Raw genomic sequence first — 14,157 nt, forward strand, 5'->3', positions numbered from 1 at the left:
CGAATTCCGGTCACCCATGACTATTAAATTTTTGTCTCCCTTCACTATCTGAATAATTTCTTTTATTTCATCATACATTTCTTCAATTTCTTCGTCATCTGCAGAGCTAGTTGGCATATAAACTTGTACTACTGTAGTAGGTGTGGGCTTCGTATCTATCTTGGCCACAATAATGCGTTCACTCTGCTATTTGTAGTAGCTTACCCGCATTCCTATTTTCCCATTCATTATTAAACCTATTCCTGCATTACCCCTATTTGATTTTGTGTTTATAACCCTGTAGTCACCTGACCAGAAGTCTTTGTTTCTCCTGCCACCGAACTTCACTTATTCCCACTATATCTAACTTTAACCTATCCATTTCTCTTTTTAAATTTTCTAATCTACCTTCTCGATTAAGGGATCTGACATTCCACGCTCCGATCCGTAGAACGCCAATTTTCTTTCTCCTGATAACGGCATCCTCTTGAGTAGTCCCCGCCCGGAGATCCGAATGGGGGACTATTTTACGTCCGGAATATTTTACCCAAGAGGACGCCATCATCATTTAATCATACAGTAAAGCTGCATGCCCTCGGAAAAAATTACGGCTGTAGTTTCCCCTTGCTTTCAGCCGTTCGCAGTACCAGCACAGCAAGGCCGTTTTGGTTATTGTTACAAGGCCAGATCAGTCAATCATCCAGACTGTTGCCCTTGCAACTACTGAAAAGGCTGCTGCCCCTCTTCAGGAACCACACGTTTGTCTGGCCTCTCAGCAGATACCCCTCCGTTGTGGTTGTACCTATGGTATGGCTATCTGTATCGCTGAGGCACGCAAGCCTCCCTACCAATGACAAGGTCTATGGTTCATGGGGGTGGGGGGGGGGGGGTCGTAAGCGTGATACCTCGTTTCACCAGGCAACGCGGGCCAACTGCTCTTTGTGTATGAGAAATCGGTTGGAAACTTTCCTAATGTCAGTACGTTGTAGGTGTCGCCACCGGCGCCAACCTTATGTGAGTGCTCTGAAGAGCTGATCATTGCATATCACAGCATCTTCTTCCTGTCGGTTAAATTTCGCGTCTGTAGCACGCCATCTTCGTGATGTGGCAATTCTAATGGCCAGTAGTGTATGAAGGTTGAAATTTATGAAGGCTGTGTGAGTTGAGTACTGCCGTCATTCAAAAAGTCAATATTAAAGTCGCTACGGATTAAGACATTTGGAATACTTCTCTTTCTTAGAATTTCAAGAAGGGATGTTTAGTTTATAAAGACTTGAGCCTATGTTACCTCAGGATGATATGTAAACAGTTATTAAGGGTAAATTGAGTTTAGTAAGTTGAATTCCAGATAATTCTATATCTTTTTCAACACTGTAAGAACAGCATATTTGGAGTGGATGGGCTGCAATGCATAGCAGCGGTGTTCGATATGTGAAATTACACGCCATGATGCACTAACTCCATGAGCAGAGAACACTCTCTCTTCCATGCACTCTAGCAAATATAAACACATGGATTGCAGTACCTCACAAACCCATGTCACTAACTTTGAATCACTTCAGCTATGAAACTAAAGACTCGATTTATGTCAAAGATGAGACAGAGAAAGGAACACTTTCCATACATCTTCATTCATCTCGAGGAGGGTGTTGAAATAGGTTTTCCAGTAGCTTTGTGGACGTGGTTCATCACGCACGCGCTGGAAGTCCTCTGTTGACGGTACAGGTTTGCTTTTAACGATTGCAGGTAGATAGCGCTATAAGTCACATGCATTACACACAATTGTATAAGAGTCGAACGCAAGTTATACCACATGGAAAAAAAAGGGCGTGATACATCAAATGCCGCAACATCTACCTCTATTTAGAATGCATAATCAGTCTAACAGTAAATCGTACCTCGCTACAATCCAGGGGCGTAGCTACCGCCGTATTGATGATACATATGTTAGCAAAATTCGTAAAATGTTGTTCACAATCTCACTCAAGGTGAACGATTAAGTCTTAGGCCGTACCCAAAACGCGTAATCAATCGGGCGGCTAAATATTGGCAACACTTAATGTCTTAAGATTTCTTGCAGCGCGTCTCAGCAGACAATGATTACAGTTTTCAGGTCAGTGAGAACAATCTATACGCGTTTATTTCAGTGTGTGCACACGCGGTTCATGACCTTAAAAAATTGTAAATCTAGTGATTATTTGTTCGTTAATAAGTTTGATTTTGAAAGAAAGACAGACAACCCCGAAGGGGCTTTGAAAAGGAAAACTAAACAAAAAAAGGAGGAGGTTACAAAGAAACTGCCCAAAATCTCATTTTTTCAGCAATCAGATTCTGTGACTGGTTTACTTTGCAATCGTAAGTACTAAAATCTTATCTATCTTCATGGAAAAAAATTCTTTTTTATAATTTAGGTCATGTTATGTAGCGTTCTACGCTGTTTAACCCTTTTCCATACGATTTAAGTTCCGTTGGCGTGAGCCGTAAGTGGCTGCAAGGTACGGATGCGCCTTACGATTCCCGGAGCTTACACACGCTAAGGCTGCGGTGCACTACGCCTGCTGGCGTCCCAAGTCGTGCAGGCGCCCTCGGGATTTGTGAGTACGTGTGTGATATACCAGTGACGTGACATTTCTACAGGTATCATAAATAATGACGATTAGCTGCCCATTGGAAACGAAACATTCACTGCCTCAAACGCAACGATATATTCACATACGTTTCATTTCCGTTTATAAGCAAACATACATCGATGAAATACATCTTAATAATAATATTCACAACCACAACAGTGTAATGATCTTAGACTGTATAATATTTCGTTCAAAGCATTCTGGGACCGTTTACGTTAGTACGTTGGCAAATATATTTTCAAACGCAACGTCTTCAGTGACGTGTACACGAATTTAATTATCTTAGAGTGTATGATATTGTTCAAAAGAATCTGGCTTATGTAATGCAACCCTGCACTTTTTGCATTCCCACGTTGTTTCACTGTGTCGTTCATGCTTTCTGCTCACTGCACAAGCTCTTACAGGATTTACTTTTGATGGTGTTGGATCAATATGTTTGGGAAAATATTCCCAATGTTGCGCATGCAGTCTTCGTGGTATATCGCCGGTTGCTAATTGTCCTTTCCGATTATATTCCGGTAAAGGTGTAGTTTTCAACAAAGATTCTGCAATGTGAATCCAATATTCTGCGTAGCTCTGTCGTTTGCCGCAATGATTTTGTAATACAAAATGTATGTGTTAAATGAAGAACATCAAACAGGTAAAAGAATATCCTGCGGTATCCTTTCATACATTTTATCATCACAGGGAAGAATGTTGTGTTTCAGAAAGAATGGTAAGGAATGCTAGAAAGTTAAAAACTGAACAGGGAATATTGGTACAGCCCAAAGAAAAATGTGGGAAAACCTGTCTGAGGATTTGAAGGCAAGAGTCATAGAATATTTTTATGATGAAGAGTGTAGTCGGATCTGTCCAGGAAAAAAAGACTATCACTGTTCGGATGGATGGAGAAAAGGTTAAAAACCAGAAATACTTATTACTGGGCAACTTAAAAGAAATGTTTTTTGCGTACCACAATAAAAATGGACTGTAAATTGGATTTTCCAAATTTTGTGAATTAAGCCCAAAGTGGTGTGTGACTGTAGGCCCAGCTGGTTCACATTCAGTTTGTCTCTGCACAATACATCAAAATGTAAAACTAACGTTGGCACATAACCCAATAAAAGAAGATTACAGAATTTTACTGAACAAAATTTTCCGTAATTTGTAAACAAACGATTGCATGCTTCATAACTGCGAAGTACATCCAGGGACAGAGCTGTAAATGAATTATTGGGAAGCGCTTTTGCAGATATTGATCCTGAGGATACAATTCAGTTCAAACAATGCACTCACACTGATAGACACACACTTGCAACCAGAGGAATGACAGTTGAAGAATTCATTGAACGATTAGTTACAAAACTATTGGCCCTATCTACTCACCACTACATTGCAAAGCATCAGTAAGCATTTACACTTCACTAAAGAAGGTCTCAAACCAGGAGAATTGATTATAGTAATGGATTTTGCAGGAAATTACTCCTTTATTGTCCAAGATGCGGTGCAGGGATTCCATTGGGAAAATAGTTAAGCTACAATACATCCATTTGTCATTTACTACAAAGGTAATGAAGACCTAAAGAGTGTCAGCTGCTGCATAATCAGTGATTGCCTCCAACATGACACAGTTGCAGTGCGTGTGTTTTTAACGTACTTGATCAAATCCCTTAAGTGCATTTTTAAAGAAATTAAGCATATTCATTATTTTAGCGACGGTTCTGCAGGACAGTACAAAAATTTTGAGCTTCCTAAAGCTTTGCCATCATTAAAAAGATGTTGGCATTACTGCAGAAGGGATTTTTTTCAGAACAAGCCATGGGAAATCGCCATGTGATGGAATTGGGGGCACAGTTAAGCTTTTAGCAGCAAGAGCTAGCCTTAAACGCCCAATTTACAACCAGATCTTTACACCAACTGATCTGTTTGAATATTGCAAAAAAATGTTCATGGCATTGAATTTATTTATATTAAAAAATAAATTATTGAAGTCGCAATAATTGATCGTTTTGAGGATGGATGTACAGTGTCTGGTACAAGAGACCCTCACCATTTTGTGCCAACTGATGAAAAGCGAGTTAAGATTCACAGAGTATCAAATGATACATTGTCCTTTATAGCAAATGTTAACTAACATGCTAAAGTTGCTACTAAACATGTTGTCATTAATGAACTAGAGCCTCGCCAGTATGTTGTTTGCATTTATGATGGAAAATGGTGGATAGGAAATATCTGTGAAGTTTCATGCGAAGAAAAAGATGCCTTGATTAATTTCATGCATCCTCATGGAGCTGCTCAATCATTTCATTGACCTACTGGAAGAGACATACGCTGGATCTCAGAACAACAGATAATTGCTGTCCTACCAGTCCCAGCTACTTCAATGATGAGGCGGCAATACAGTTTGCCGGAAGCAATAGTTTTGGACATCATCGAAAAATTTAAAACATTTAACAATTGAAGGATTTTGTATTACGACTTGGGAACCTGCTAGATATTCGCATTCCGCCTTGGGAACATGCTAGACACCCAGTTTCAGGCTTGGGAACCTCCATAAAAGAAACTCACCCATGGCTGATCTTGAATGGCTATTGGGTGTTGGCCCTTGGTGATGTGTTTACCAGTCTTGAGATTGGACCATAGACCAACGCAAGGATTTTCCGAATTACTAAAAATGTCAATAGTTTAGGCGTATTTTGTGCACCTTACCCAAAGAGACACTAAAATGAAAATACGTTTTTCTGATAGAATGAAATGTGCTCTGTTGAATCGTGTTAATGAATGTAATGTGGTAGGTGTCCATTGTGAGATACATCACTTTGATCATGGGTATATTTTGATACATTTGTGTTTTTTTAGCGAATTTACAGGATGGTAGCACAGTAATTATACACACAAGCCAGTCCAAAATTTGTAATACACTAAACGCCCAGACAGACAGTAGTTTGGCAAAAGACCAGGCCCATAGCGCACTTTCTTCAGTACTTATGCTTCATTAAACTATGGGGCAAATTTCTCGCGATACGATTTGTTGCCCACTTTGAACTGAGATTGTGCCAAATACATTGCTTTCTGAACTCTACTTGCAACATTTATACGTAGAGTACACAAAGTTGCACCACTATACACAGAAGCAAGAGTCTAGCTCTTTTACATTAGGACAGTGGAATGCCAAACTTGACGATTTCTTCCCGACTTTTCGATCTCTGTAAAAGTGGTCTTCACGAAAATGGCTCTAGCACCTCAACCAAGTTCCAGGTGAGCCTGAAACTTCGCATAAGTTCATATAGGGCCCTCAGGTACATCCTGCACAAATTTCATCAAAATTGAAGATGGTGGAGCTGAGGACATCATCTAAACTGGTACACTTGACATGGAATGACCCCATACAAAGATCTTAATAAGTCTGAGGGATTTCATATCTTTGTCAGAGAACGAAAAATAATTTTTAAATTGGGCCCATTTAAACCACAAGAACCGTTTCCAAAGGATCCAGAAACAAAGTGATGTTTTTCAACCTATCAGTACTCATATTTCAGTAAGACTAGGTATAAAAATTTCAAAGCCATAGCTGTGTTATTCTAATATTTTAAGCAAACAATATTGTCACTTCTATTGGATGTCTGCAAACGGTCAAAGCAAATCATACTCCTCTGTATCGGCTAACATTGTATCAGTTAGAAGAAATTTTACACAATGTATATTTGACAATGGAAACTCGCAGTGGCATATTAATGCGGCTCTATCTTTTAGTAATTGGTTACCATCGAAACTTTACTGCAAAGTGCAATCAATAATAAAATTACTTTCTAGCGAGATGTACTGAATTGTGTTATTAATGCCATAATTACTTTATCTTCATGCAATTTACCTTCAAGAAGCCACAATTCGGTATCGGGAAATTTCATGGTAATTTTACATTTACTATCATATTACGATCCTATCTTAAAAAAAACTTCCTTTAAAGTCAAAAGGTGAAATAAATTACTTAAGCCCCACGATTCAAAATAAAATTGTTAATTTACTTGATACTGCAGCTAAAGAAAATATTATTTAGGAATTAAAGGAAGCTCTATTTCTGGAGATTGTTTTGGGTGCAACTCAAGACCAGTCAAAAATTGACCTACTTTCTCTGTTTTTCGATATGTCTCGATAGCAAAAAATAATGGTCGTGTGCCCCAGAAATAAAAATCTGAGTCTTTTTTTTAGATTTAAATCTATACCTGATTGTAGTGTAGAAAGGCATAAATGAATTTTTCCGTACTATAAAAAATATGGTATTGATCTGTCCAAATGTAGAGGGCAGGTTTAGAGGGAGCGAATGTTATGTCGGCTGTGTGTGGAAGATTACAAGCCCTTATAGAAGAACATGCACCAAATACCGATTTTATTCATTCTGCGGCACACACATTAAGTTAAAATGATACTGTGAAATGTGTTCCTGAAGTGTCAACTTTTTCTGATAATTTGGAAAAATACATACCTCTCTTTGGCAATAGTATAAAGCACTGCTCAATGCTGAGTAACAATAAATATTTAAAATAAAAAATTACCCTTAAGAAGGTATGCTCAACTAGATACTCTTCAAAACATAATGCTTTATCAGCTATAAAGAAAAATTATTAATTAATAAGGAAAAAAATTTTATCCAGGTGGCTGTTAAAGAGAGCACAACAGCAGCTAGAACATACAACTTTAGATTACCAAGCAAGCTTTTGCCCTAGTAGATCGGGACAGATCTTTAATATTACAAATATTTTAAAAATGAAAGCAATCAGGGTGAAACCAATAGTCTGGACTTTTGTCGATTAAAAAAAAAGCATGCGATTCTGTAGATAAGACAATATGTATGCAACATTCTAGAAGACACCAAAACTCGAAAAGTGATCGAACAGCACTGTCAGAAACCAAATCAAAAATTAAATTCATAGATGAAATTTCAGAACCAGTCTTAGTTAAAACAGGAGTAGACAAGGAGATGGGAGCTTGGCACTACTATTCAACATAGTTTTAGACAAAGTAATGAAAGAATGGGAAATGGAACTAAGAAAACAGAACTTTTGGAAGCAAATCGAATTAGGAAGAGGTCAAGGAAAATTGGACACTCCATACTTAGCGTTACAGATGACTTGGCGATTCTAACCGACAGTGAAGAGTGTGCAGAAAAGGTTCACTTGCAAATCTCCTTTGAGATGACTGAATTCACGTGTTTTGAGTTAGATATTCCGAAACTTAAAACAAATTGTGGTGAGCGCAACAGAGTCAAAAACTTTAAGTATCTCAGTGATGTTATTGAACAAATTGAACTTGAAAAAATAACACAAAAAACGGAGTGCAGAAAATGAAACCACCAGGACAACAAGAAAAAGTATCAAACTTCGAAACTGACATTATATGAATGAAGTTCTATGGACGTCTAGACAGATTACCTGGAAACAGATAAACTAAACACCTATTGGACTATGTGGCTTCCCTTAGACCATCAATACCTTGGGTAACTGAAGTCAAGAAAGATTTGACAAAAGCAAAAATTGATGTAACAAACACATCAGAAACAAAATTGATAAGTGGAAGTTTATTCCAGTGATAGAACCAAAACCATACTGACCAAAGTGGACTGAAGAAACAAAGAAGCCCTTCGGGGAAAAAGTGAAGAAACATTGGGAAAATAAGAACCACCCTAAGAAGGATCGAAAATCACTTGCTTGTTGTTGTCCAATGGAGATATTCTTTAATAATAATAATAATAATAATAATAATAATAATAATAATAATAATAATAATAATAATAATAATAATACCACATGGAGGCCCGGGAAAAGAATAGGCCTCCGGTATGTTCTGCCAGTCGTAAAAGGTGATGAAAAGAACAAACCACTAATAGGGCTAACCCCCCCCCCCCTTTTAGTGTGATTAGTTGGTTCAGGACAGAACTAAAGAATCCTCAGACAAGCGCCGTCATGGTCAGGGACGACGCTTGAACCCTATGCCCGCCCACAGTGGTAACGACACTGCTTGCCAACTGGAAAATAATTTACATCCAAATAGACGTGTTTTGCAGGATATGCTTCCTGCAACCACCCTAGAAGGAAAACAAAGACAGAGGATGAGATGGTCAGATAAAGTTAATCGATACCTCATGTTCTGTTATTACCAAGCAACAAACCTAGGAACCAACAAAACTGTATACAGATCACAAGTATACACAACATTTATTACCAGATACCCAGAATTAAAATTTTTTAGCAGAACAACGACTAGCTGATCAGATCCGTGTAATAATAAAAAATAACAGGATACCCCAGTCAGAATTAGAAAACATCAAACAAGTACAACAAATACTGGAACAAAATAATGTGGAATCAGAAGAAGAAGAAAATACAGTAATGGAATCAAACAGCCCAAATAAAGCAAACAAACAAAGAACAACACTCATCAATTAAACAATCAGAGGAAAACGAAATCTTAAGGCAGCCACCAGAACAAGCACGAATAGAACACGAAGTGACACACATGTTACATATAGAAGAAAAATTTCAGCTAACATATATAGAATACAAAGACACAAATACAGGCAGACCATTCTTGCATAGACCGCCAAATAACCCACAAGTCGAAACAACAATAAAAACTCAACACAATCATACACAACAAAATAAATGAAAACACAACTATGGAAGAGTTACAACTACTGGTCTATATAGGAGCACTCACTACACTAAATATACACACTAGGCAGAGATCAGAACCAACCAACACACAGAAGAAATGCACAAACCTAGCATGGCAGCACAGGCCACAGATCAGAATAGAAAAACTGAGAAAAGACATTGGACAGCTAACACAATTATAAGAAATGAAGTATCAGACAAAACGAAAAAGGTTAGGTAAAATCTCACAACAAGAAGCGATAGAGCAATTAGATGAAAAGAAGCAGAAATTACAAGCATTGGCCAAACGACTTAGAAGATACAAAAAAAATTGGAAATAGAAGGAAACAAAACCAAACATTCAACACAAACCAAAAGAAATTTTACCAGACAATAGATAACACACACATTAAAATAGACAATCCACCAGACATAACAGACATGGAACACTTCTGGAGCAACATATGGTCAAACCCGGTACAACATAGCAGGCATGCACGGTGGATACAGGCAGAAACAGACACATACAAGATGATACCACAAATGCCTGAAGTGATAATTTTGCAACATGAAGACACCCAAGCAATTAATTCTACTCACAATTGGAAAGCCCCTCGAAAAGATAAAATATCAAATTTCTGGCTAAAGAAGTTCACCTCAACACATTCACATCTAACTAAATAATTTAACAGTTACATTGCAGACCCATACACAGTCCCTGATACACTTACACATGGAATAACTATCTGAAACCTAAAGATCAAGCAGACACAACAAACCCAGCTACATATCGCCCCATAACATGCCTACCAACAATATACAAAATATTAACTTCAGTCATTACACAGAAATTAATGACACATACAACACAGAACAAAATTATAAATGAAGAACAAAAAGTCTGTTGCAAAAGAGCATGAGTATGAGGATGTAAAGAGCAACTGATAATCGATGCAGAGGTGACATGTCAAGCTAAAACTAAACAAATGTCGCTGCACTACTCATACATTGATTAACAAAAAGCTTTTGATAGTGTACCCCACTCATGGTTACTACAAACAATGGAAATATACAAAGTAGATCCTAAATTGATACAGTTTCTAAACATGGTAATGGAAAAATTGGAAAACCAAACTTAATATCCAAACAAATTCAAATAGTATCACATGATAGCCAATACAGATTAAGTGTGGAATATACCAAGGAGACCCATTAAGTCCTTTCTGGTTCTGCCTTACACTGAACCCACTATCCAACATGCTAAATAATACAAATTATGGATACAGTATTACTGGAACATACCCACACAAAATCACACATTTGCTATACATGGATGATCTAAAACTACTGGCAGCAACAAATCAACAACTCAACCAATTACTAAAGATAACAGAAGTATTCAGCAATGATATAAATATGGCTTTTGGAACAGAAAAATAGCATAGTCAAGGGAAAACACACTAAACAAGAAGATTACATATTAGATAACCAGAGCGACTGCATAGCAGCGATGGAAAAAACAGATGCCTATAAATATCTAGGATATAGATAAAAAATAGGAATAGATAATACAAATATTAAAGAAGAACTAAAAGAAAAATATAGACAAAGACAAAAAAATACTGAAAACAGAATTGACAGAAAGAAACAAGACAAAAGCTATAAATACTTATGCTATACCAGTATTGACCTACTCATTTGGAGTAGTGAAATGGAGTAACACAGACCTAGAAGCACTCAATACACTTTCACGATCACAATGCCACAAATTTAGAATACATTACATACATTGAACAACCAAAAGATTCACATTAAGCAGAAAGGAAGGTGGAAGGGGATTTATCGACATAAAAAACCTACGTTATGGACAGGTAGACAATTTAAGAATATTCTTTCTAGAAATAGCAGAAACTAGCAAAATACACAAAGAAATACTGCAATTTCTAACCACTTCTACCACCCTTTCAATCACATAACGTCAAGAGATACGAAGAAAGTAAATTGGAAAAAGAAAACACTACGTGGCAAGCACCCGTATCATATAACACAGCCACACATTAATCAAGACGCATCCAACACATGGCTAAGAAAAGGCAATATATACAGTGAGACGGAAGGATTTATGATTGCAATACAGGATGAAACAATAAACACCAGATATTACAGCAAGCATATTGTTAAAGATCCCAATACCACAACCGAAAAATGGTGACTTTGCAAAACAACAAATAGAAACAGTAGATCACATCACAAACGGATGTACAATACTAGCAAATACAGAATACCCCAGAAGACATGACAATGTAGCAAAAATAATACATCAACAACTTGCCATACAACATAAACTAATAAAACGACACGTTCCCACATACAAGTATGCACCACAGAATGTACTGGAGAATGAATACAAATTATACTGGAAGAGAACCATTATAACTGATAAAACACCACCACATAACAAACCTGACATCATACTCACCAATAAAAAGAAGAAATTAACACAACTAACCGAAATATCCATACCCAATACAACAAATATACAGAAGAAAACAGGAGAAAAAATTGAAAAATGCAACTGGCTGTGAAAGTCAAGGACATGTGGCATCAGGTTAAACTTGACATTATACTATCAACTACAGGAGTCATACCATACAATATCCACCAGTACATCAACGCAATACTGCTACATCCAAACTTATATATACAACTACAGAAATCTGTAATTATTGATACATGTTCAATTACCCAAAAGTTCCTAAATGCTAATATATACTGTATAGTTAAAAGGAAGTCACGCTTGATCAAGGTCCACGTCACTTTACATTTTTGACCTGACATAATGTCTGACAAAGGAAAGAAATAATAATAATAATGTAAACTCTGCACCAAGTAAATTTAATTTCCACTAAAAAAAGATGAGCATGGCGAATGTAAAAGTGTATTTAATATCTTAGATGACTTCGATTTTATAGTGCTTGTCACCTTTTTAAATTCACTATTTGAAATCATCAATCCAGTTTCTAAGGCTCTACAGCATGAAAATAATAACTTACAGAAAGATAGTATTTTAAGTAATGTTTTGAATGGACTGACTGAAATAAGAAGTCAAAATTCATTCCATGGTTTGCTAAACTAGTCCAGAGACCTAGAAAAAGAGTGGAAGGTAACAACTGTTCCCAGAAATAAACGACGGAAGATGACAATGTGATATTTGAATGAATTGTAAGAAGATGAAAGAATTCCAGAACAAGAATCGTGCTTCAACTTAAGTGTGTACTACTGCTGTCTTGATATATTAATTTCTCACTCTAAACAAATATTTCAAAGCTTAATAATACATTTGAAGTATTACCACTTTAGAAATCATTTTCAAGTGAAATAATAAAAAAGACGTGGGAGAACTGGCAATTACATACAGCAAAGACATGTCATTTGATTTTTGTGAGCAACTAATTTATTTGAAAATGTGCTTCAAAACTGAAATTCAGAAAATCTTTCATTTAGGAACTTGCAGAGTTATTACTGATTAATTTCAATAGCCTTGCATCCAGTTTTCTGGAGTTAATAACAGAATGTTTCCTATTTTTGACCCTTCTTGTAACAACTGCAACATCTGATTACAGTTTTCGGAATTGAAACTGGTTAAAAACTATCTTAGGACTTCTATGAGCCAAGAACAACTTTCAGAGTTATCAGTGCTGTCTGTAGCGGCAGAACACTGGAAAAACTAAAATTGGTTTCAGCTGTCGATGATTTAATAAAGTATATGTTTAAAGTGTTTGACTGACTTGGATCCTAGGAGAATTAATTGTAAAAGTTTTTCTCTCTTTTGTGAAAAATCTTTACCCTCCATTTGAATTTTGCCACAGTCGGGTAAAAGGTCCACACAACAAATTTTGACATAGGGCTCATCTAAGGCAAGCTACACCATTGCTACAACCCCTCTCAACTGATCACTCCGTCTACTTTCTGGAATCCTTTAACGCATATCCATATAAATTTAGAGGCAGTTGATTCTCTTTTTCCAGGAAGGCATCAAAGACAGCAGACAACTTGCATGTATCCCTATTACCTCAGTATGGATACAGCAGAAAGTTGATAAAAACCATGCAACTACTGTTTTGTAACGTACATGTTAGCTGATACTGCATGGTAGTGATTCGTATAAAGTACAGAGAAGACTGTTCGCTAGGGTTTAAAACACCTAAACAGTCTTCCACAAGATCAAACAAGCGATCCATTCTGTGGATGTATATTGCAGACCTTGTCTCTTAGGTATGGACACTTTACATCAAATATAAGATGATTGGCTATAAGTTTGGGGTCACACCTGGGCTTGTGGTCGGATGTATATAACCGTATTGCTCTACATTTGGTGGTCATCTACGTTAAATAATATATTTCAGCCATTTTATCGCTGACCACGAAAAATGACTGTTTTTCTGGTTCCCAGTGCTTCCGTGTCAACTTTTTCTCGTATTCCTCGTTCTGTCACCTATTCATTCCCAAGTACAAGAATTTTCTTGCACCAAGCAGGGCACATGCAAGTGCCCCTTCATTCCCCCTCAGTGTCTCCATATTTTGCCGTATTTCCCCTCAATTTAACGTATTTTCTTTCGATTTTCGGCAATTTATCGATTTTATGTCACCTCTGCCCATGCAATCATGACATCACTCCTCGCTGTAGCAAATTCCTCGTCCTCCTACCAGATTCTTTATGATGTGTAGTCTTCCAAATTTCCTTGATAAGAACACAAGTGTAACTGCTCGTACTGTCTATCATATTGCAGGAGAAAGTTTCGTTTGGCGCTAGCCTTACACGCTGTACACGGTTGGCGCAGCTATGACACAATTTTCACATTTCCACCAAGTGGTCAAAACAGGGTCCTATTGCATTAACTCAGCTCACCGTATATCAT

Source organism: Schistocerca gregaria, chromosome 3 (genome assembly GCF_023897955.1).
Source record: "Schistocerca gregaria isolate iqSchGreg1 chromosome 3, iqSchGreg1.2, whole genome shotgun sequence".
In the NCBI taxonomy this organism is placed as follows: Eukaryota; Metazoa; Arthropoda; class Insecta; order Orthoptera; family Acrididae; genus Schistocerca; species Schistocerca gregaria.